This window comes from Hemicordylus capensis, chromosome 4 (assembly GCF_027244095.1).
Source record: "Hemicordylus capensis ecotype Gifberg chromosome 4, rHemCap1.1.pri, whole genome shotgun sequence".
In the NCBI taxonomy this organism is placed as follows: Eukaryota; Metazoa; Chordata; class Lepidosauria; order Squamata; family Cordylidae; genus Hemicordylus; species Hemicordylus capensis.
The window spans coordinates 49,152,540-49,177,585 of NC_069660.1; the positions used below are offsets into that span (position 1 = coordinate 49,152,540).

The 25,046-nt window shown below is 43.1% G+C and overlaps 2 long non-coding RNA genes across 4 annotated transcripts in view; one reads left to right on the forward strand and one right to left on the reverse strand.

Moving 5' to 3' along the window:
• LOC128322169 (uncharacterized) overlaps nt 1-18,975 on the reverse strand; it is a 41,113-nt gene extending 22,138 nt beyond the window's left edge. For 2 of the 3 annotated variants that reach the window (XR_008305573.1, XR_008305572.1), the window contains exons 1-2: nt 18,664-18,975; nt 1,043-1,090 (exon numbers count right to left, since the gene is read on the reverse strand). This is a non-coding gene — a long non-coding RNA (uncharacterized LOC128322169). The remainder of the gene's footprint in view (nt 1-1,042; nt 1,091-18,663) is intronic. The other variant, XR_008305574.1, reaches the window with a different exon arrangement.
• On the forward strand, nt 878-9,631 carry LOC128322170 (uncharacterized). The gene is made up of 3 exons (XR_008305575.1): nt 878-1,005; nt 4,928-5,079; nt 8,664-9,631. It is a non-coding gene; the product is annotated as an uncharacterized LOC128322170 (long non-coding RNA).
• Nucleotides 18,976-25,046: the final 6,071 nt, after the last annotated feature.

Here is a 25,046-nt window from a genome sequence, read left to right on the forward strand (position 1 = left end):
CAGGTGACACTGCAAAATAATACATGGTCCCTGCTCAGTATGTGTACAGAGGCTAAGATCATACTAGGAAGTAACATGGAAGACTGCAGCAGTGTGTACAAGGAGTATGACTGTGCCTAGAACTTGTGCAAAAGCTCTTAACATCCCACAGTTTATTGCCTTCTGGAAAAGCCCTCTGAAAAAGTACTTTGGTCATTGTCCAAATAGCCTTTCAACCTAGCCATTGAGGATGAGGGCCTTTTAAAATAAGTGGCCGACATGATGCACAGCATGTCAGTGATGGTGCAAACTGCACCAGGGCTACTGCAGATTTGCAAGGCACTGTTGGGAGTTGAGACTGAGCAGTTGTGCAAGCAGCACTACTGCAGTTATTCCCATTTGCCGCTGTGGGAATAACTGAGGTAGCACTGCTTGTACAACTGATTGTTCTCAACAGTTTTGGGCCTGTCTTACAAGCCCACAGCAGAACTGTTGCTTGCATGCTGTGCATCATGTTGGCCAATGAGCCTATCCTATGATGGAATTAAATTTCCAGTTCACATGGATGTATTAAGGAGGTTAAAATAATCCGATTTTGTTAAAGCCAGTTGGAAAGGCCAAAAGCCTCCTGAGTACTGGAATCTCCCACTGCTGCTCCCAACATAATGTGGGGTGGGGTAGAATAAAAAAGCAATGTGACAGAGGACTTCCCAGAATTAGCACTATCCATCTATGTGTTGCCATCATAGCCCTTTAAATATTACTCCAGTCCAGACGGGTGGGAAGCTCACAGTCTTTTTCTGATATCTGCATTAGAGGGGGCGGGGGGAGAGGGAGACGTGCAGCATTCTGTTGCTCTGCTTCTCCATGCTATTTATAGAAGCAGTTGTCACTATTGTAGACAAGCCGATTCACTCGAGGTCCAGCCGTCTCAGCATATCTGCCTCCCAGCGAGTACTGAGTTCATTCCTTGTACTCTGTTTCTACACAAGACCTGTCTGATAAACCAAGAATCTTTCTTGCCAAGTGAGTATCTTATGCATGCAGCTTGCATGTGTAATACCTTGGTGCCACTCTGTCCATTGTCTAATTTTCTTCCTCTGCCAGCTTCCTAAAGGAAGAAAAACAGTATCTTTTTGAGATATAGCACCTTGGTACTTAGCAGCAGCTCAGAGGAAACAACACTTGATGGATAATTATCCATGTTCCTGGACTTGTCTATAAGCAAGGCTATGGCTATCAGGATTCTGAATAATTGTAGCATTCCATGTTCCACGTTTGTGTAATTGGTCAGAACCCGCAGCAGTTGCTTCTAAACAGTTTGGCTCAAGATAATATATTCCTTTAAATTCAACACTCTGTACTCAAGTCTTAGTTTTATGCTCCAGCCATTACTTAAGATTGTCTAAGATGGGGGTTCTCAAATTTGAGTCCCCAGAAGTTGCTGAACTACAACTCCCATCATTCCCTGCCACCATTGCCACTGTGACAGGACATGATGGGTATTATAGTCTGATATCTGGGGGCCCATGTTTGAGAATCCCTGGTCTAAGGCCAATGCCTAAGGTTGCAATATCAATATATCTTCCAGTTTAATTTTTTTTTAATTAAAAGAAGAAGAGCCCTGATAGTTTAGACTAAGAAGCCAACCAGATACCCGTGGGAAGTTCAGAAGCAGGGCAGGAAAGCAATAGCCCTCCCATGTTTACTACCTCCTTGCAACTGATATTCAGAGATATTTTGCCTCTGAAACATGGTTAATAGTTGTTGATAGACTTCTCCTCCACAACTCCAAGGCTTTGCTTAATCCTCTTTAAAGGACACTGAAAATGTTCTTTATCCTCCATTTCCATACCATTCAAATGTTATAAATCTCTGTGATGTGTCTCCCCACATCAGCATTTATCATCTGTTTTCTTAACTACTAAATCTCAGACATCTGGTATTTTTCTGATAGGGAAGGTATTCTACTCTTTTGTCAATTCTGGCTACCTATTCTTTCTCAGATAGGACAACTAGATCTGTACACAGTATCCCAAGTGTGTCACACCACTGATTTATGTAAGGACATTATGATCCTTTATTTTCAGTCCCTTTCCTAATAATCCCTAACATGGAATTTGCCTTTTTCATTGCTTCTGCCCACTGAGTTGACATCTTCATGGAGCCATCCACCACAATCCCAAGATCTCTTAGATAGCCACCTTCATTTCAGACCACTTCAGTGTATTTGTAAATTTCACCTCAGTTCCAGTGGTGGCTATTGAGACACCACACAATACTGTAATGAACACAAGATGACCTTAGAACAGTGGTGCACCAGCTGGTAAGCTCCAGGCTTGACTACTGTAATGTGCTCTATGTGGGGCTGCCTTTGTACATAGTTCGGAAACTTCAGTTAGTTCAAAATGCGGCAGCAAGGCTGGTCTCTGGGGCAACCCGGAGAGACCATATTATTATGCCTGTTTTGAAACAGCTGCACTGGCTGCCGATATGTTTCCGAACAAAATACAAAGTGCTGGCTATTACCTTTAAAGCCCTGAACGGCTTAGGTCCAGGTTACCTTACAGAGCGCCTTCTTCAGTCTGATCCCCACTGCATGCTAAGATCATCTGAGGAGGTCCGGCTCCAGTTGCCACCAGCTCGTCTGGTGGAGACCCAGAGGCGGGCCTTCTCTGTAGCCGCTCCTGGACTATGGAATGTGCTCCCTGCAGACATCCATAATTTCAATTCTTTATTGGAATTTAGGAGAGCTCTAAAGACCTACCTGTTTGGCCTGGTCTTCCAGTGCTCTTAAATTGTTTTAAAGAGTCTTTGATGTTTGTGAACCGCCATGAGCTATTTTGTAAGGGCGGTCTAAAAATCGAACAAATACACAAATAAATAAGATTATGGTTATGAAGCTAGCTGGCCATCTTTTTGTTGGCAGTCCATTGGCTGATAGCAAGAGACCATTTGGCTTAATGGTCTATCACTTTGAAGAAGGAAATGATAAGTCAGTATGGCCAGACATGTGGAAGATGTCTTCCAACAGCCCTTTCTGTGAGACATCTTCCACATGACTTCTGGCCATACTTTCTTATCATTTTCCCCTTTTCCAAATATAAGGTGACCCTTTCCCTTTCTCCTTTTCCTCCTCCCCCTCCTCCCAAGAGATGTCTGTGTACAGAAAGAGCAGCTTTAGAAGGAGCTGCTGAGAGAGAAAGAGACTTAATCTGATTTTCTGAGAAGAGCATGGAATGCATAAACCAGGCAGAAGGTCAATAGCACCTTTTAGCATGCAGGGGTGTCTCTCTCTCGGAACCTGATGTAACCTACTGATGACTCTTAGGAATGTTCTGCTCTTTCAGCTCCACCAGTGCTCAACCTGTATATTTGTGTAAGTATATCAAATACTACAGAGATACTGGTAAGTCTCCAGTAATCTCTCCTTCAAAGAAAGCCATAATGCAAGTGACCCTACACCCCTGCCACTTTTCACCACTCAGAAAAGTGAGATTGGAGGGCACATTAAAAAAAACTCATCATACCTTTTGTTATTCAGTTAAGCTTTTAGAATTACTTAGGAACAGAAACCTCAACAACACCTTTTAGCACAGTTCACTTCTCTTGTGGTATTGTTCAACTACCCTACCCTTGTTTCCATCAAAACATATCCCACAATTGGATGCTCAAAGTTACAGTGGAGGCTTCCCAACACAATTTTCCTCATCAGGGAAAGCTGCTGTGTTAATATGAACTAGCCCTAAGTAGTTGAATTGTGATTATTTATCCTGAGTAATTGAACTACTACTTAATTATAAGAAATTGAATTACTGAGCAAGAGCAATTTTAGTCCAGCTATTAAATAAGAATTGCAGACACCAATAAAATTATTCTTCAGAGCAAACTAAATAGCTAATATCAAGGAAGTTAGCTCTGTCGTTAAGGGGCATGTTGTAATCCAATGATCCCCTGAGTGTTCTGCTGACAGCACCTGTTTAAATGAAAAGGGTTTGTAGGCATCGTGCTTTAAGGACTGGGGAGATGAATGCTTAATATAAGAAGAGGTATCAAGGAAACTCTAATCTTGAATGTTACTATACAAATCTTGCTATATACACAAATATAGAACGTATCAAACCACATATCACATAATTACAGTTACTTATGCTCTGTTCCATGAAAGCCTATGCCATAATTTATGTATTTAAAACATTTTTGTCCTGCCTCTCCAGCATGCTGCTGCTCGGGATAGCTTACAGTAAAAACACAACACAGTAGCTGTAAATAATAATTTAAACAAGCATAAAAAAACAAACCAGCAGCAAGATAACATGGCAGACAGGACCAAAAAACAACAACAAAAAACCCCAAAACTGGAAACCAAGTTAGAACCAAGTTTAAAATGCTTCTTTTAAAAGGAGAGTGTTCAGGTTCTTTTTAGAACTCATCAAGGAGGGAGACTAATGAAGTGCCAGGGTAGAGCTACTGGTGCTTGAGGGTGTCCCAAGAACATGAGCTCTTCTGCCTCTGGGAGTCCCCCCTCTCTCACCTCCCCCCACACCCTTCCCATCCCCACTCCAGCCGGCTGGCCACCCACTCTGGCTATTCCTGCTGCTCATGTGCCTTGTTCTGGATGTCACTCCCATTGCCCCAGCTTGCATGCCCACCTCCTGCTTGCCTACTTTCTGTACCTGCCTCCTCAGGCGCCTGCCTCCTGATTCCTCTGCCTCCGCTTGCCCGCTGCCTCCGCTTGCTGAAGCAGGAGGAGCTTGCAAGAAGCGGGCCAGGAGGAAGGCAGGAGGTGCATGAGGGAGTGGGTGAATGGGGGTGGGTTTGTATGTGCATGAGTGCATGTGCACCACCACAGGGGGGGCTGCACGCCACTAGTGGGAGGGTTATGTGCCAGGGGCGAACACAGCCCTCTTTGGTACTAGCTATGTCAGAAGCATGTTTGCTTTCTCAGGAGGGTATTCCAAAGATGGAGAGCCACTACTGAAAGGAACCTGCCCCTGGTCCCTGCCAACCAAATCTGTGTCAGTGGCAAGATGAAAGCACAGTCTGTGATGAAGATCTGAGGACCCCGGCAGATTCATATGGGCAGATCCAGTCCAACAGGTACTTCACTCCTCAAGCCATGTAGGGCTTTGAAAGTCAAAATCAGCACAGGTTGAAATATGGCCTGGAAGCAAACTAGCAGCCAGTGAAGCTCTCTCAGGAAAGGTGAAACATTTGTGTTGCAACTAGTGACCATAAGCATCCTTGCGGCAGTCTTCTGAACCAGGTGAAACGTCCAACCAGTTTTCTAAACAAAGGCAGCCCTGCTCAGAGCACACAGCAATAATACAATCTGGATGTCACTATACTGTTCCCGGCAGAGGTTGCTGAGTTCCAGGAGTCTGAGGCCAGTTGTGCAAGGGGGTCAGGCCAGGCCAGGCCAGGCCAGGAGACTGGTATGCAAAACAATTAGGACTACTTCCCAGAGCATGAGCAGGACTTGGAGAGCTCCAAGTGCAGCATCTATGGGGCTATGCACAGGGCATCCACCAGAGGATAGGAAGATGTTGCTTCAGCAAAGAGCAGTTCCCAGCTGAGCTTTGAAGTAGTCCTGCTTTCTGACTCCTGCCTCTAGCTCTGCCTTTTGTCCTGCTGGAGTTGTCAGAGCTTAAAGGGGCAGTGCTGCAGGTGCTGGCTCTGGTGAGCCTGTGGAGTCTTCCCCCAGGCTGGTCATCAAAGGAGTCCCCCAAGTCCAAGAATGCTGGCAAGAATGCCATACCCTATCTGGCCCTATCCACCCCAGGACAGTACCTCCAGTGACTGTTGCTGGTGTCTATCTTGTGTGTGTGTGTTTTTAAGATTGTGAGCCCTTTGGGGACAGGGATCCATCTTATTTATTTGTTATTTCTCTGTGTAAACCACCCTGAGCCATTTTTGGAAGGGTGGTATAGAAATTGAATACATACATACATACATACATACATACATACATACATACATACATACATAAAACCTTCTCTAAGCATGGCCCCAGGGGCAGAACCAATGGAACTGGTCTTCCCACTCAACTTGACCCTGAACTGCTTGAATCCTTCCTCAACTGAGGGGTCTCTGGACCTGGGGCCATGATACCAGCCAATCCATGAGTAACTGAGGTGATAATCAATCTGTTAGTCTTTATGGTGCTGCTTAAATCTCTCCCTCTCCCTCTCTCTTTGCATAACTTTACTATTATTATTACATTATTTTTGAAAACATGCCCCCCTCCCCACCACACCAGAACAAGTTCTTCCAGGATGGTCAACAATAATCAATAAGTAGGAAGGTAAATAGGAAACAATAATCAAACCATAAAGCCAATGAAGTCATAGTATAAAACAACAAAGCAGGAGAAGAGCAACAAAACCTAAATTACCAGTCAAGGGTAACTTAAAGGTTACCCTGAAACGGTTCTACACTGTTACTGATACTGAATGTAGTCTTTATGCACAATTACAAGTAATCATGTATCCCATCACGAAATACAAGCTCATTCATTTCCAAGGACACCTGAAGTAATTGCCTTTTGCCATGCAAAAAGGGGAAAGCTGGTCAGTCAGATTTTATGAGTCTATTGGCCATATCCACAGCCCAAAGAACCCACAGCCACTGACCAGAAATTATTTAGCTTCCACTATTAGAAGTTGAGTCTTGAGCAAAAGATGAAACATTTTTGCTACTGACAGCGTAACAGAAGAGTTAGTCCTGGACTCAGGGCTCTGACAGGACTCAAGACAGGGCAGAGCGACCATTGTGCAGCTGCATGCAAAGAATGTGGGGTTCTGGGGACCCTGGGGCTGTCGGGGGCACTGCTGCAGGCCCTGCCATTCACCTCCACCCTGCTCCCTCCCCACCCCTCGCCCAGTTCATTTGCCTGCCCCCTTGCCATGCTCACTTGCCCACCTGATACCCCACTCATTTGCCTGCAAGCACGTTACTCTGCAAACCCACTAACTGCCAGTGCCAGCTGCCTGCATTTCCTCCCTGGTTGGCCAATGTGATATAGGGACACCCACACCCAGTGCTGGTGGAGTGGTGTACAGGCAGGCTGGCAAGCTGGACAAGCAGGGCAAGTGAGCTGGCTGGGTGAGAGGTGAGGCAAGTGGTCGGAGGTGAGGATGGAGAGGTGAGGCGAGGTGATGAGCGAGTGGTAGTGGCCATACTGGCCAAGCTGGCTCCTGGAGGGAAAAAAGAGAGCAAGGTTGCTCAGTTACTGAGCATGGGCCCCTTAGGAGACAGCTACACTACTGTAATCTCCCAGGCAATGCTCTAATCAGTGGAAACCCTGCTTTTTCCCTTGCTCTCAAATAAAATCTGTTCCCTCCCCCACAAAAAATGGAATATGAGCTTGGGATTTGATCTTACCCAAGTCATATGGACAGAATCTTTGGGACACTGAGGTACTTTTAAAATTGCCTTTCAGCTACTTGGATGGTATAACATTAAACCTAGCTAAAAGAAGAAGAAAGGCAAAACAGGTAATTTCCAGCTCCTGTTTCTCTCCTTTAGCATTTGGGGGAAAACAGAACATCCCTATTTGCATGTCAGTTCATGGAAGACTGCTAGAAGATGCTAGAGAGAGAACGTTTTACAGTTTGCCTGGAGGATGAAGCATGGTGTTTGCATCATCTGCCCCAGAATCTAAACAGAATCCAAGCCTAAATGGCTTGGGTCCCAGGTACCTTAGGGACCGCCTGCTCCCAGTTGAATCTACCCACCTAGATCAACTGGGAGGGCTCTGTTCCACGTGCCAACACCTGCTGAAGCTTGCCTATTGAGTATGTGGGACAGGGCCTTCTCAGTGATTGCCCCCAGACTGTGGAACTCTCTTGCAGATGAGACCCACATGGCTCCCTCTCCCCCAGCCTTCAGGAGGCGAGTGAAGATTGCCCTTTTTATTCAGGCTTTTGGCCAATGAGCTGTCCCTGCTCTTTTTACATTTTTAGATAAGTGTTATTTGTATCTTATTTTTATGTTTTGTTGAATTTTTATTGCTTTATCTTGTTGTTAACCACCCTGGGGTCAAGACAAAGGGTAGTATATAAATATAAATATAAATATAAATAAATAAATAAATAAATAAATAAATATCTTATGCCACAGCTCACCCTAGAATGGAACTGGAAAATCTCAGACCATTTCATCTTTAAAGTTCTGGTAATATCTTGATGAGAGGTCTTATGAAATACTCCCATCCAAAATAACCATTATATACTACCATATTCCAAGAGTTTTAAACCATATTTCATTCAGTAGCCTCTAGATATGCATTTTGAGATCTCACAGATTAATTCCAATACTCTGTGAACGTTTACCATTTCAGTGAATGAGAGCAAAAAAACCCTGCACTCCTCCCCCATGAAAGGCTATCAAAACAAGACATCTATCAAGAGTCGGGTCAGATGCAAAGCCAGCAGTAGCTTCAAAATCTACAAAACTATGGTGTAATAATAATAATAAACAAACAAATAACCATAGATGTGGTGTAAGGGTGAATTTGCCAACAGTCAATATAAGTTCAGTTACTGTATCTACAGGGAATCATCATAAATAGAGAGAGATTTTGGTTTTCTCCTCTCCTCTTCATGTACAACCCTCTGCCTGTCTTTAAGATGCAGCTCTTTGAAAGAGACAACTAATAACTGCATCTCTTTTCAAACCTACAGCTTGGCGAGCTCTGCAAAGCATTGATTCAGCCTAGCAACATCTCCCACAGGGAAAGTAAGACCACACATAGAGTGGAAATGCAGCAGAGAGAAACGAGCCACCTTGGAACAGCTCCAGCGCTTAGCTCAGCTGAACAGCGGTGGATGGAGGACGGGTGCTACAAATGTGGCAAAATGCTTATATACAAAGCACATCCATGCAGGAAATAATATGCAAGTCATGTGTAAATGGTCACATATGCGTGGCAACAGGGGCATGAGCATGCACTTTGTTACAGGAAGGGGTCCGAGATTACTGCAAACAAATGCGTGCGGATATATGAACGGATATATATAGTTATAGGAATTAATACAACTGAATGTATATGGTGTATAGGCATACCTTCGCTATATACAGGCTCGAGAGCCATTTTGGAAGGGCGGTATATAAATCAGATAGATAGATAGATAGATAGATAGATAGATAGATAGATAGATAGATAGATAGATAGATAGATAGAGGCAGCAATTAGTTTTCTGTCATTATTCCACACTTGTCAGCTCACAGTAGATCTTTAGCACTGGTGTATCAAATAACAACAAACGACGACAACAATACTTTGAGCAAGAAGGGCAAGAAAATCTTCAAAAACTGGTGTCGCCCCCATATGTTCAGCAGTGTAACATGGACAGTTCCAAGTCACCTGCCCTGTTGCAGGCTCCCAAGGAACTGCTGGAGCACACATTCTTAAAGCAAAGTGCCTGCTGCACCCCAGAAGCGCTACTTAGGCTGGAGACAATCCAAGTAGCACGGGCACATTGCTATAAGTATTTATCTTGTACGAAAAACAACACCACAAGACTGCTGGCAGTTCCTTAGGAGCCAGCAGCAATATAGGCTGCTCAAAACTGTCTGCATTATGCTGCAGATATGTGGGCTAGTAAAATGTGATTCCATCTTGGATGTGAAGTGCCACACAGTGACCTAGGCACCATTGAACTGGGGCGGGGGGGGCGGGACAAATGTCCCCTGGCCACCAGTGTCCAGGTGCTGCCTGGAGGTCTCCTTGGGGGGCCCCTCCAGTGGTCCTTCTAGTTTTTTTCATCTCTGTGTGGCATGAGTTTTGTTCTGGATGCCAGTATCAAGGCAGTGTGTGAGCAACATGCATTCAGAATGAGGCCTTCCTGATTCAACCTGAGCGGGATCTAAAATGAACTCAGAGGACATACAAAAACTTGTGAGCACGCGCATGTGCGCACACCTTAGAGGGAACAGTGCCCCCCTCGGGTACTGAGCCAGCAAATAAAGCAGTCACTGGCTCAGAGTGTGTGATGGGCAGCATGTCCATGTTCCAATGCCAACCACGCCCCCTTGTGCCCCCAGAAGTACACTGAATTGATTCAGGGTGTGTGGAAGGCACTAGAATATGGGCGTGTTGCCTGTCGCCCTCTTCCCAGCTGGCAAACACTTTGTTCAGAAGTGCAGAGGGAGAGAAAAGATGTGGCCAATTTCTGACAAAGTGCTTGCTGGCTGCAAAGAGGATGACAGGCAATGCATCCGTGCTCTGATGCCAGCTATGCCCCCTGCATCAGCATGCTTCTGACACTGGCACAAAGGGCATAGCCAGTGCTGAGTTGGGTCTAAGCATGGCACTCAGCCCGAATAGGCAGGCAGCAGCAGCAGCGCTGCAGGCAGTGGAGGGGGTGCCTCCAACCTTCCTACATCCTGGTGCCAGACAATTCCATCCCAGGTTTTGTTTTGTTTTGTTTTTTGCTGAACCTGGAGACAGGGGAACACTGGATCTTGTAGCCATGTTATCAGGGATGTTTCGTGGCATCCTGAAAGTTCTTGGTTTGGGGAATGAGGGACTGCCACTCATGCAATTATAATTGATTCTGGTATCTCCATCATGCTTACTAAAGAGATATATAGGGCCACCTACCCCTTCTAGGGTGCTTCAAAAGGTTATAATTAAGAAAACAGCAGATTATTTTATTAAAAATGCAGAGTAAACAGAATAACAGAAAAAGCAAATGTTCTTAATCTCTACCATGGCCCATCTAATAATTATCTTCATATTTCATGTTAGAAAAGAGCCCAGACCTGGATATATATTTTTTCGGTGTTAGGAAGCGAGCTTAATTTGGATTTATCATCATTTATTAATACATAAATAAGATTTTTGCAGCCAATGTTTTCTTTTTAATTGAGGAACAAATCTTTGCAATGTTAAACAAGAACATTAGCTAATAAAAACCATATTTAAAACTATCATAATATTTCTTTATTTGCATAGAAAAATGACATAATAAAGGATAATTAGCAGCATGTGCACCAGCTCTACTACTCAATTTCCCCAGTTTAGATTATTAATTATCGCAGTGAAATACATCATTATGGCTAATTTTAGAAAATCCAGCAGCTGCAAGGTCATAGTGGTAACAATTTCAGTGTGTAATTGAGTGTGGGTGTGGGTGTGTGTGACATGAAAGCAAGTCATATAATATTTTATTAGATAATAATAATGAATTAGGCACACACATGTACTGAATACGTTCAAGAGGGAGAAAATGAACTGCACAATTTAGCAAAGTTAGTAAATAAAACTCAGCAATGGAAATGAACAGCTGCTTCTCTGCAGTGGTCTGTATGCTTGATAAAGGTGGCCATTGTGTGACTTAATGCATACATACACCTGTGTGAATTTAGGACTTCATTATGAAGTTCTAAATTAGACTCCTGCTAACTTGGCAAAGAGGCGACTTTTAACGTGGTGATTCTCTTTATTTAGGAGGGGGAGAGTAACTGGCCCTATTCACACCCAGCACAGTACCTCCAGTGACTGTTGCTGGTGTCTATCTTGTGTTTCTTTTTAGATTGTGAGCCCTTTGGGGACAGGGATCCATCTTATTTATTATTTCTCTGTGTAAACCACCCTGAGCCATATTTGGAAGGGCAGTAGAGAAATTAAATAAATAAATAAATAAATAAATAATAGCCTCATTGCTGTGGTATTTGTGCGCTATCCACATGACTGGAACAATGGTGTCTGAATTCATCTTCCCTGCTAGCAACATCAGTTCCCTTTGGGGCACTAGGCATAATTCCCAAATCCTTAATCTGAGTGGGCTACATCCAGACTACTGTTGTGCTACTGTAACACAAGAAGAAACCCTCCTTTAGGCAGTTTGCAATGCTCTACAATGTAGCACAACCATTAGCAGAAAACGTTCTCCAAGACATGTACAAAGTTGGGTTACCACACTTTCCTGCGCCGTGTGGGTTATCCCACTCTGATTGTATGATACCTGCACCTATATGGGAAGAGTATTACCATGCGTTATACAAGAGAGATGAAGCATCTGCCACAAGTGTAGATTTGGATGTGAGTCAGTTGCCAGAATGGCCACCAGTAACTTGTACTGAAACAGAATCCTTGGCAAGGCAGCTTAAACCTGGCAATGACTACGTATCCGTAGAAGTATTTAGAAATAATTTGGCATGGTGGGTCCCAGTCCTGGCCTCTCTCTTTTCTTTTATTGACAGGACTGCATGTGTCCCTAAGGACTGGGGAGTGGCAATAATAATCCCAATCTAGAAAAGGAGTGAAAGGAAGTTACCTGAAAACTATCGACCTATTAGTCTTCAAAGTATAGTGAGCAAGATGTATGCTAGGCACCTATATGAGCGTTTACTGGACTGGATGGATTCTGAAAATATCCTGGCAGAGGAGCAAACTGGCTTCCACACAGGTCACTCCATTATGGACCCTGCTTTAATACTACAACATTTAGTAGAAATATACTCTTCCAAATCTAACTCTGCTCTACATGCAGGATTTGTTGATTTTAGATCTGCGTTTGATCTGACTCCCAGAGAGAAACTTTGGTGTAAGTTACTGAGATCATCAGTAGGCCACCATTTACTTCTTTTGATGTTTAAACTATATGAAAACTCTTGTGTAAAGGTGTGCTGCAGTGCTCAGGGACATCTCACCAAGGAAATACCAACATTCAGGGTTGTCGATCAGGGATGTATCCTGGCTCCGCTGCTATTTAACTTCTATATTAACTCTCTTGTTCCCCATTTAGGCAATCCAGACAATCATCCACCAGAATTAACAAACATCTTGCCATACTTTTATATGCCGATGATGCTATCATCCTCTCGCAAACTCTGATAGACCTAAGAAGAGCTCTGCTCTCTTTTGTTGAACAATCTTTAGTGTTGAACAATCTTTAGAAATAAATTATAATAAAACTAAGATCTTGGTGTTTGCAAACAGACTAAAGATTCAGAACTGGTCACTAAATGGGCAGTGAAAGCAACTCCTGAAGAGATAAAAGGAGGGAAGGGGAGGGAGGTTCTAATTGTCTGGTGGTTGGAGTGTGGTTGGAAGAAAGGAGAGGGAGGGCTGGAAACAGAGTGAAGAGCAGCTTTTAATACCTGTCTTTAATCTACTGTTTTGCAACTGAAGCCAAAGGAGCTGGGCTGACATTCAGTACTAGGGCTCTCTGCGTGCCAACAGCCAGCAAAACAGAGCATTGGGGTTCCAAGGCAGTCAGGTACAGAGGTTTGCTCGTAGCAAACCTACACAAGGAATGACCCAACCTCAGCAATTCTGGACTCTGCAGTTCAGGGTTCCAAATCTGGCTAGAGAGACCAGTCAAGCACCACAGCACATACAACTCCCCAGGGGACTGCAGTGGGCAGGATCTCAACTGTGTGAGTCCCTATGAAGAGAGAACAAGGAGGAACAGAGACTGCTTGGAGTCCATGGGAAGGAGCTGTAGTGCATCATCAACCCTATGAGAAGATCTAGGGGGAGCTGAGGTAAGGGGGTGCACTCATAGAGCACCAACCAGATGGCTTTCTAAGGCAGTAGAGGAGCAGAATAATTGTGATGATCCTACATCTGGAAATCACCACAATGGGGTCTGAGAGCAAAAGCTACTTATAGGCTTCCCCGCTGTAAGTTTCCAAAGGTGGGAAAACTAGATATATAAAAGAGACGGGGGCGGAGGAGAATGTTCTGGTGCAAGACCTAGAGGAGATGTGTGATAAAATTATATGTTTTGTAGAAAATGTATATACAGTTGTAATGCTATATAGTTCTTGGGCATTGACATTAGACATTTATAATATATTTTTGCTTCTGTTTTGATATGATTTCTGTTTTTCAAAGTGTAATTGACAACATTATAAACACAATAACAAAGAAATAAATACAGTGGGGAGTTAGAGGGAGGCATGGCAGGGAGCAGTGGAAGTTAGATGCCTTAATCATGAGGCACGTTCACTGGGAAAAGTGGGGGGACAGTGGGTAACTGTATTTCTACCATAACACACCTCACCAGGGTGAATGGTCTGCATCTTGCCAATGGCTTTGCCAGTGGATCACCAGCAAGGTTCAATGGGTTGATCCCGCAGTAGGAATGTGCACGGAACCACGGAGGTGTGATTCAGAGCTGGCAAGGGTGGCTCTTTAAGGGTGGGGGAGGGTGCACTTACCCCTCCTGCCGCTTTCCCCCCACCGGTGCTCCATTTTTTCCAAAGTCCATGGGGCAGCAGTGTACCTCTCTGCCTCCCCTTCCCCTGTTCTTGGCCGGAAGTCGCCGGAATTATTGGCTGCGCGTACGCATATCACATGCATGTGTGCACGTGCGACATGCGCATATGTAGCTGATATGTCCGGCAGCTTCCAACCAAGAATGTGGGAAGGGGCGGCAGGGAGGTACACTGCTGCCCCATGGACTGTGCAAAAAAAGGAGCTCCTGTGGGAGGGGTAAGTGCACCCTCCCCCGCCCTTAAAGAGCCACCCCCACCGGCTCCAAACTTTGAGCCAGCACCGCTTTCAAACTGGTTCAGAGGCCTCTAAAATGGCCTCTGAACTGGTTCATGCAAATCCATATCCCGCAGCTCAAAAGCCTCCCCGCCCAATTACATCTTGTTTGGCTGAGTGAGAGGTGGGAAAAGAGGATAAATGGCAGGTTGTGCTGGGTAGGATCCGTGTGAGGAATTGGCACCATCAGGCAGTTGCCGAGGGCCCAATGCTGATCCCTGAAAGCACTTTGCAGACTTGTAGCCATGGGGTGTCCAGGGGTAGATATGTCATCTCCAAATTTTCTCTGTCCCCTCTAGTTGCAACTAGACCTGACCTCCTCTGGGTAAATTTGCCACTTTTCTGCTTGGCTTCCACTCACTCCCTATTGCCTAAAACAGATTGTTTCACAGAGATTATCTCCCAATCTGCACCCTATTGTTTACTATCACTGAGCAAAGGTTGTTATTCTTTGTCCATAACCTTTGTGTGGTGCTGATCGAGAAAGTAACTCTTTCTTTAGCTCCTATCTCGTCTGCCAAGGTAAGCCCCAATGTGACCATTGGAGAGGGACCACCCAGGGAAATGGGACCCGTTGGGGCTCTTTGCTGAAGACCCCTTAAAACCTTGGACCAGACCTGGTGTAGGGAATATAGCCAGAAGATACCGGGCCAGTTTGGATTATACCATCCTTGCCCATGTGATTAGAAGGGAATGTGCTGAAAGAATATCCTCTGTGAATGTCCAAACACCTTCCTGGCACATCCCTTTCTCATGTGAGGCAAGCAGGGCTCAAGATATGAGACAAAGACAATGTGATCCCTCCACCCGTCTATGGGTGGGTGCTTACAGGGGTGAAGCTACAATTGAGTGGACAAATCTCAAGGACACAGGCTGCCTTGCTCTGCCTCAGGGGCCACCTTTACCCACCTCCACCTCCCCGCCCCCAGCCAGCTACTGCTGCTATACTCTTGATGTCTGCACTCCTGCCAACTTTCTCCTCCACGTGGTGTGTCACACTGCCCATCCGCAACAGTGTGCTGCACTCCTCCAGCTCACTGCTGATTCCCAGCCGCTTGAGATTATGATCTCAAGGCAAGGGTACATGCCCTCAAGCTGGAAATGAGGGTACATGTGCACCCTGTGTCAACAAGGCACATGCATGCTTCTCATTCCCAGCCACCTCAGGGTATATTGTTCTATAAAGCATATACTCTGATGGGCTGTCTTACTGCATTCTCAGAAGTGGGTGTGTGCATGCATGTGTGCATATGTATGTACGTACATCTTCTTAGCCCATTTAAAGGATCAAACCCAAACTATGTATATGGTAAATATCTGACTTTTTCATAAGCTCTAACTGCCCTTATTTACCAGAGAAAGATTGTTTTCTAGAATCAGTCTCTGCTATGTTGCTTTCTCTGTTTTGCTCTCTAAGGAATGCCTTGTTCAGTGTTTGTCCTTTGCTACTTGCTGCCATTCTTCAGCATTCTGAAGAGTTGTCATTCTTCAGGCTTCAGCTCCCTCCCCAGAGTCTCCAAAAATTAAATTCCCAAGTGGGGTGGGGGGCTTCTTTAGAAAAATAAGGACTTTTGTTGTTTTCACACAGTTTTAGCAAGAGGCAGACTTCACAAGAGACACTTTTTTTTCACAGATTGCAACTTCTACTAAAGCAAACCATGCATATACCATCATGAAAGACAAGCACGTGACTATTTTTGCTATATATGGTGAGAAGCTACATTTGGGATTCCTGCTGCATGCTGCAAAACTGAGGTTCATTTATAGAGTTTACGCATGGAAAAGACTAGTAAAATAGTCTTGTGTACAGTAGCTCCATTTTTCAACAAAGCACACTGTGTGCATTTCTGAAGAAGCCACTGCCCTCACTGTAGTGAGTTCCTTGGAAGCTGCATAAAACGAAAATGACAGGCACTTCAAAACAAGGAAGGATGCAGTCAGCCATAACACACCACCCAAGATATGTCATCTACAGAGGTGCGCTTAGGTAATTTTGGAGCCTGGACCTAAAGGCCTATGGAGCCCTCCCTGCTACAAGTTATGCATCATCCCCCTACACACACTCACCCTGTGACAAACAGTATTTTTAACACGTGGGTTCTTGAGGGCACAAACAGCAACTGAACTTATAAAGAATGTAAGAATATAAAACAAGTATATTCATGCAAATATGCATTAGCAGAAACATTTCAACACACAATTTAACATATTCCCACCCCACATATTTCTTTCCCTACTCCCCCCTCTGTCTCTAAAGCACCCAGCACAGGCCATAATCATACTTGGCCACCCGGCACAGTGTGGGCCATCAGCGACCACACCATCCAGGGCAGACTAAGGAGTCTTTGGGGGGCCCCAGGGGGTGTGGAGGCCCTGGCCTTTGGCCCTGAAGTCCAGGGGTAAGAGCACCACTGGTCATCCATTCCATCATGCAGATGGAAACCTTTCCTCCATAACTATAGCATTGACAACTCATAGCTTCATACTACACGATCTCTCATCGCACTGTTGCCCATTTACCAATAAATGTGGGGTGCAACAACCCATTGGGCTGCAGAGTGCTATTCTAGATTTAGCTACTGAAAGAGACAGCCACAGTTCATAGAGATCTCATTAAAGTACTTCCTTGCTCTCCCCAGACACAAAGATGTGCATATCACATGCCAGTCTAATGGCTCCATAACCTTAGAGCACTAAATGACCTTGATGTCTAATTACTGGATTTCTGATTAACACAATGGTTGTGATCTACACAGTGACATGACACCTCTGTCTTCTAAAGTGGGCATATGGAAAAACAGATCTGGTTAAACATTAAAACCTCCTCCACAGTGATTAATCTGAAGCATAGTTTTGCATGAAGTAGCAACAGAGGCGTATCTAGGGAAAATAGCGCCTAGGGCAAGCACTGAAATTGCACCCCCTGTCCAAATATCCGACACCCATCTTTCAGATAACTTTACCATAATATCAGCTGAAAAATACAAGTCAAGCTTATTAATCTTTTAATATTTCAAAAACTATTTAGCTGTGGACATAGCCAGACCAAAAAGTGCTGGAAAACTACAAATTTCAGTATGCTGGGGCTCATGAAATATCCAAATACTATGTGGAGTTGTACTTGGAAAACTAAAGTCTAATTCTCTACTATCCATTGTAACATCACTATTACATAAGTTTTAAAAATAAATGGAGAATTTGACTTTTCCCAGATACTCTGAAAATAATTAAAGGATATGCAGAGGAAACTGTGTCAATGCTTGGAATATATTCTAGTATTTCAGAAAGACAGTTAAAATGAGAGAAAGAGAGTAAGAAACTCCCAGTGGGCCTTAATACTAAGAATTTCACATTGATTCAAAGACAAACTCACCATTAATAGCCATATTATTAAGGCATCACATTTAACTCACTTATCACAAGAAGCAAAGTAAGAGCAAATGAATACAATTATAGCTCATAAGCTTCAGCTCATTATTCACAAGCCCTGATTCTCTGTACATAGTGCCAAACTGAATATGTGACTTATATTATATTAAATTAAAAAATACCTGTAGCCCCTTTGGGTGCTTCCTAAAGGCTGTGGGGTGGGTCTGCAAAGGTCCCCCCTCCCCTTGCTGGCCTCTAGGGCTTTGCAGGGACCATTTGAGAATGTGCGGTGGTCATTTTTAAATAAATATATATATTTTTAAAAATGGCCGCTGAAAACAAAATGGCTGCCATGCATGCTCAAATGGCCTATGCGAGGCCTGGCATGGCCTAGGGCCTCACGGAGGCCATTTGAGCATGCACAGTGGCCATTTTTTCCCCAGTGGCCATTGTTTTTTAATTTTTTTAATTTTTAAAAATGGCACCCCCCTTCAAGTGGCGCCCGGGGCATGTGCCCTGCCTGCCCTACCCTAGATACGCCACTGAGTAGCAACTGTTTGGTTCTGGTTCTGTTCAAGAGTCTCTAAATCATTCATGTCTAAAACTGCTGTCCTATCCCCTTCCTCTAAAACCCACGAAGCATGTAATTCCTAACATTAGTCCCATGCTTCTATCTCAAGTTCCTGCCTGATCAGATATCTACACACATTTGCCCCTGAATTCACCATCCATATGTACATTTGAACATATCTCCGCAAAATACAAATCGCTTTTAAAAGATCAGCTCTCAAACAGTACATAAGCCTTACTATGCTGCTGAAGGAACTATGAGATGCTTCTGAAATCCACAGCAGGGGTCTCATAATCTTGATTCTATTGTGCAAAGCTTGACAGTAATTTGTGGAGAACCTTGTGATTTCAAATTTTACCTAAATTCTACAGGAAATAAGTTGTTACAGGGTCATATTGTTGAGGATATACCTCTGCTCTGAAGAGTAAACAAACAAACCAGAAAAGATTTCCTATTAAAATATCTTCAGTGTTTGCGGGTAGGGACAGGCGAAGCAATAATGAACACACAAACACATATAAGTGAGCAGAGAAGTTCAAAGATCTTTTATCTGATTATTGTTGCTAAGCGACAACTTCCTTGGTCTCCATGTGTTCCTGTCACATGATTTCTGTTGCCAAGGAAACGCCTCCCTTGATATCCATGTGCTCAGCATGTGTATTCCACTTTGCCGCTGGCTCTTGGAGAAAAGAAGGTAGTAATGCAGGATGCGACGAACTGCAGAAAGAACTAGAGAGTGGAGAAGAGCCATTTTCTTAGGAAATGACTAATCATAGTCCTTGTACAGACTCTACATTCAGGAAGACAGCATTGGTCACTAATTAATCTTGGCTCATGGATGTCCTTAGAATTTAATGTATGATATAACACTACCCATGCATAAGGTTTTAGCACTGCTGTTGATGTGGCAGCTCCTGATTTCTCTCTCTCTCTCTCTCTCTCTCTCTCTCTCTCTCTCTCACTCACACACACACACACACACACACACACACACACACACACACACACTTGAAGGAAAAGAACATACTGAGCAAACAAACATCCATTAACAGATGTAAATGCTTTCCTGGAATGCCTTGCTCACGCAGAATATTACCAGAGAGGCATCATGCCTGTCCTACCTGTCTCGAAAAGATTATTTTCTATATAATTGGTTGGCTTGGTAAACAGAGAAATCATTCACCCAACTGAAAACTGGGTAGCATTGGAGAGAGTGTGCAGCCTGAGACTCATTCATGCAGCACTGAACTATGGTTGCCATTGCATCTGAAACAAGCTATTGACAATACAGTCCACCAAGAACAAGGCTTATTTATATAATCTCCTCAGAAAACTTCAAAGAATGGCAATGAGTACACAGTCAGTTATGTTAAAAAACAGATCTAGATTATTTTGGTGACTTCAGATTGTACATCTAAATACATTCTGTTCTGACTGTAATTTTGGCAAGCAATTGTTATACAGGCAAAAAAAAATTAAGTTTTCTGATACAAAGGATGCATTCACATGTAATGGCAAATTGCAGGTAGATGAACCCAAGGTTAATTTTTGTAACCATGAATCATATCACAGACATTTGTCCAGCTGTAGCCTGGCAACCTCCAGTTTGAGGATAAGGGTACCCTATTATACACATTCATGAAGAGTGTGTGTGTGTGTGTGTGTGTGTGTGTGTGTGTGTGTGTGTGTGAGAGAGAGAGAGAGAGAGAGAGAGAGAGAGAGAGAGAGAGAGAGAGAGAGAGAGAGATATCCCATATCCAACTGAAAGCCTCCCTTTGTGTGTCTGTGTTTTTCCCCATCCCCAAACCCTTGGTGGTGCATATGTGAGAGATTTTTAACTTTTAAAAAATGATTTAAAATGATTTGGTTCTTCCCAATAAGTCTTGGCCCATGTGATCTTCCCCTCGGAACTTGCAATGAGTTGTTTTCCTCTCCGTGGAAAGAGAGTAAGAGAGAGAGTGAGGGGGGTGGCGTTTATTGGCTGGTCTGTGGTGGTGGTTGTTGTTAAATATTTATCCAATTGTTTTTCAACCAAACAAGTTCTCAAAATTATACACATAGCAGATATATATAAACTTGAAAAAAATCATTTTCAAAGCAGCACGACAAGGTGTCGAGTCTAAACCTCTGTGTTCACTATGAAATCATAACACCCACTTTCAAAATCATCCGTTTAAACTTTAAACCCAGGCCTATCATTATTTCAGTACATGTTCAATTTTCCAACAGTGTATCTTACAGTTGTACGGTTTTTTCTAGTGCAAGCTGCCATATGAAAACATGTGAGAAACATCTCAGAAGTATGCACTGAATTATTTTCAGTGCTTCTCATTTCCTATGTCTGGCAGCTTAGGGCTACCTCTAACCATGGCTGGTTTTGTTGTCCTTGGTGTACATATTTTGCCAGCCCTCAAAAGTCAAGTCCTTTCTTACTTCTTGTGTTATATCCAGAGTCCTTGGAACAACTTTGATAAGTTTCAGACCCCTTTTCTGTGGTGTGGTAGCTTTAAACTATAACTCCTGAGACTGCATGCTTGGGAAGTGTGTGTGTTTGTGTTTGTGTGTGTGTGTAAGAGAGAAAGTGCACAAATGGGCAAATAGGGATAGGAACATTGTTGGGGTTGTATGCATGCATATATCAGGTCACAGTAGTAAGCATATATGTTAAAAATGTTTCTGAGCTAGGGGAATATGTGTGTACAAGTATGTGTGTGAAAGTGTATGCAGCATGGTGTAGTAGTTAGAGTGCTGTATTAGGACCGGGGAGACCTGAGTTCAAATCCCCATTCAGCCATGACACTTGCTGGGTGACTCTGGGCCAGTCACTTCTCTCTCAGTCTAAACTACTTCACAGGGTTGTTCTGAGAATAAACTTAAGTATGTAGTACACCGCTTGTAAGTACCATGTCCTTACAGTTGTGAGAATAAACTTAAGTATGTAGTACACCGCTTGTAGGTACCATGTCCTTACAGTTTTTCTGCAAAAAAATAAATGGGGGAGGGGGGAAACAAAGAAGATGGGGAGCAAGGGGGCCCATCTTCACTTTTGGTCCTAGGCCCACTCCAACCTTGCTACGCCCCTGATTCCACTCATAATAAATTATTTGTAAATACAACTCCAGTTTTTAAATGTCACACAGCTTCTAAAAACAAGTTTATAAATTTGCTCAAATTCACCCTAAATAATCTTGTGCTGATGTTATTGAAGCTCCTGCTTTCAGCTGCGTAGACTGCTAAGGTACTACACTTAAAGAGGATCATGTGCTTTAAATAACAACAACAACCCCCAGTTATTTTATTATAATAATAACCCCCAGTGAGGCACTACCTTGGCGTGGTTGTGGGGTTTGCATGCTCTGAGGAAGGTGAGAGCTATGCCAGAGGTCCAACCATACTGGACAGGTCTCACCAGAGGAGCCAGACGAAGAGTGCCTCTCCCATTAACAATATAGTGAGACGTAACTTTAATAAATCTATACCGGATCGGTTGTCACCTGGGTCAACAAGGACTGCACCAGGTGCTGGAGTCCCTGGACATCTGGTGGTAAGTCGGCAATAGGACTCAGGATCTTCAGTTGAGCAACTAGGGCTGGAGACTGCAAGGAAGAAGAAACATCGCTTAACTGAAAAAAAAATATGAAAAATGCCAACAAGGAAATAATGATCTGCTATTACAAGTCTAGTCCAACTAGAAGAGGTTATTTAAAAAGAATGTACCAAATTTGGAAAGAGAAGCATCCAGATACAGAAATAACAGAACAAAGGCTAGCAAACCAGAGAAGATTCATAATAAGAAATAAAGTATTCACAGGAGTTGAGCTGGAAGAACTGCAAAGAGCAACACAGGCTCAAGATATGGAAGAAGAATTACCACCAACTGAAACAGTTGCTCAGGAGCAGGTGGAGGAGGTGTTGGAAATAGAGGATGCCACTGTTGCTGAACTGTTTCAAAATCAAAACCAGGCAACCTCCCCTTTGCCTTCACCTCAAAAGCCCAAATGCCATTTAACAGAAAAGCAACAAGAACTAAAGCAAAAAATAACTGAGCACATGAACCAAACAACCACCAGGGTTCGACTTCCAGCTCTAAAAACAGTGGCCAAAAACAACTTCCTCAGGTATTAAAAGATGTAAATGCTGCACTTGTAGAAATAACAACCAATAATTTGCAAGAAACAAACCAACTAATTTGCAGTGCAGCAACAATAACAACACAAGAGCTCGGATATAAGATCAGTGGACCTGCCAAAAAAGAAAGTAGTACATCATCTAAATGGAAGATTAGATTAGAAAATAAAATATCCAAGCTTAGATCAGATGCTAGTAAATTGAAAAATATGAAAGACAAGAAGTTGAAGAATGAAAACACCAAACAGTATCTGATCCAAAAATACCACCTAGATTCAAGGAAAATTAGAGAAGTCCTGGAAATAATAAAGAAGAAAATAACAGCAGTGTCAAAGAAGATTAGCAGATACAAAGCCAGAATCACACAACACAGGCAGAATCTCCAATTCCAGTCGAATCAGAGACGTTTCTACCAAAGCATAGAAGGAGAAACTGCAAGAAACATAGAAACACCAAATAAAGAAGAAACAGTGCAGTTCTGGGGGAAATTATGGGACAATCCAATAGAGTATAATAAAAAAGCAGGCTGGATGAAAGAGGTCAAAAAATGTAATCAACAAATGCAAGGTCTAATAATAACACCAGAATTAATAAGTGAAAGAGCAAAGAAAATTAAAAATTGGACTGCTCCAGGTGACGACGAACTGCATGGCTTTTGGCTTAAACACCTAACAAGCCTTCATAAACAACTATCAAAACAGTTCAATCATATTTTGCAAGGAGGTGATATTGAACAATGGCTAACAACTGGGAAAACTCATATCATAATGAAAGACCCAGCAGAAGGTGCACTTCCAAGTAATTATAGACCGATAACCTGCCTGCCAACCATGTTCAAATTATTAACTGGAATAATAGCAGATGAAGTGATGCAACACTTATTAACTAACAAACAGCTTCCAGTTGAACAGAAAGGAAATTGCCCAAACACCAGAGGCACAAAAGACCAGCTGCTGATTGACAAAATGATTTTAGAAAATTGCAGGAGAAGAAAAACAAATCTAAATGTTGCATGGATTGACTACAAGAAAGCCTTTGATTCATTGCCTCATACATGGAGACTAAGATGTTTAGAAACAACTGGTGTCAGCAAAAACATTCAGATATTTTTTTAAAAAAGCAATGAGCATGTGGAGTACACAGTTAACTATCAATGGCGAGACACTTGGACGGGTTAGCATTAGAAGAGGCATTTTCCAAGGGGACTCACTATCCCCTCTGTTGTTTGTAATCACCATGACCCCACTTTAACAAATACTAAACAAAACAGGCCTCGGATACCAAACATCTAAAACATCAAGTCAAATAAACCATCTGCTGTACATGGACGATCTGAAATTGTATGGAAAGTCCCAGTCAGAAATCAAACCACTGCTAAACACTGTCCGTATATCCAGTAGCGATATAGCAATGAAGTTTGGACTAGACAAGTGTGCTGCATTAATAATGTACAGAGGGAAAATAAGAAAAACAGAAGGAATAGAACTGCCCAATAGAAGCAAGATCAAGAACCTGGAAGAGAAAGAACATTACAAATACTTGGGCATTCTCCAGGCTAATAACATTGCACACACTGAAGTTAAAAGAAAAATGGGAAGTGAATACATCAGGAGAGTTAGAAAAATCCTCAAGTTCAAACTCAATGGCGGGAACACCATACAAACCATAAACACCTGGGCTATACCTGTTATCAGATACACTGCAGGAATAATAGACTGGATCCAGACAGAGCTAGAGACGCTAGATTGTAAGACCAGGAAAATCATGACCATCAATCATGCTCTGCACCCCCGCAGTGATGTAGATAGGTTATACCTCCCTCACAGCTCAGGTGGAAGAGGAATGCTGCAAGTCCATCAAACAGTAGAGGAGGAGAAAAGAGGCCTTGAAGAATATATAAGGGACAGTGAAGAAGATGCACTTCCAATGGTCAATTATGCACAACTATTCAACACCAATGAAACAAAGCAGGCCTACAAGAAAGAAAAAGTCAAGAACCGAGCAGAAAAATGGAGAAATAAGCCCCTGCATGGTCAATATTTGCACAATATAAGTGGAAAATCAGACATCACCAAGACCAGGCAATGGCTTAAGAATGGCAACTTGAAGAAAGAAACAGAGGGTTTAATACTGGCTGCACAAGAACAGGCACTAAGAACAAATGCAATAAGAGCAAAAGTTGAAAAATCAACCACAAACAGCAAGTGCCGCCTTTGTAAAGAAGCAGATGAAACCGTGGACCACCTAATCAGCTGTTGTAAAAAGATCGCACAGACTGACTACAAACAAAGGCATGACAAGGTAGCAGGGATGATACACTGGAACATCTGCAAAAAATACAAGCTACCTGTAGCCAAACATTGGTGGGACTATAAAATTGAAAAAGTGGTAGAAAATGAAGATGTAAAAATATAATGGGACTTCCGACTACAAACAGAGAAACATCTGCCACACAATACACCAGATATAACTGTAGTCGAGAAGAAAGAAAAA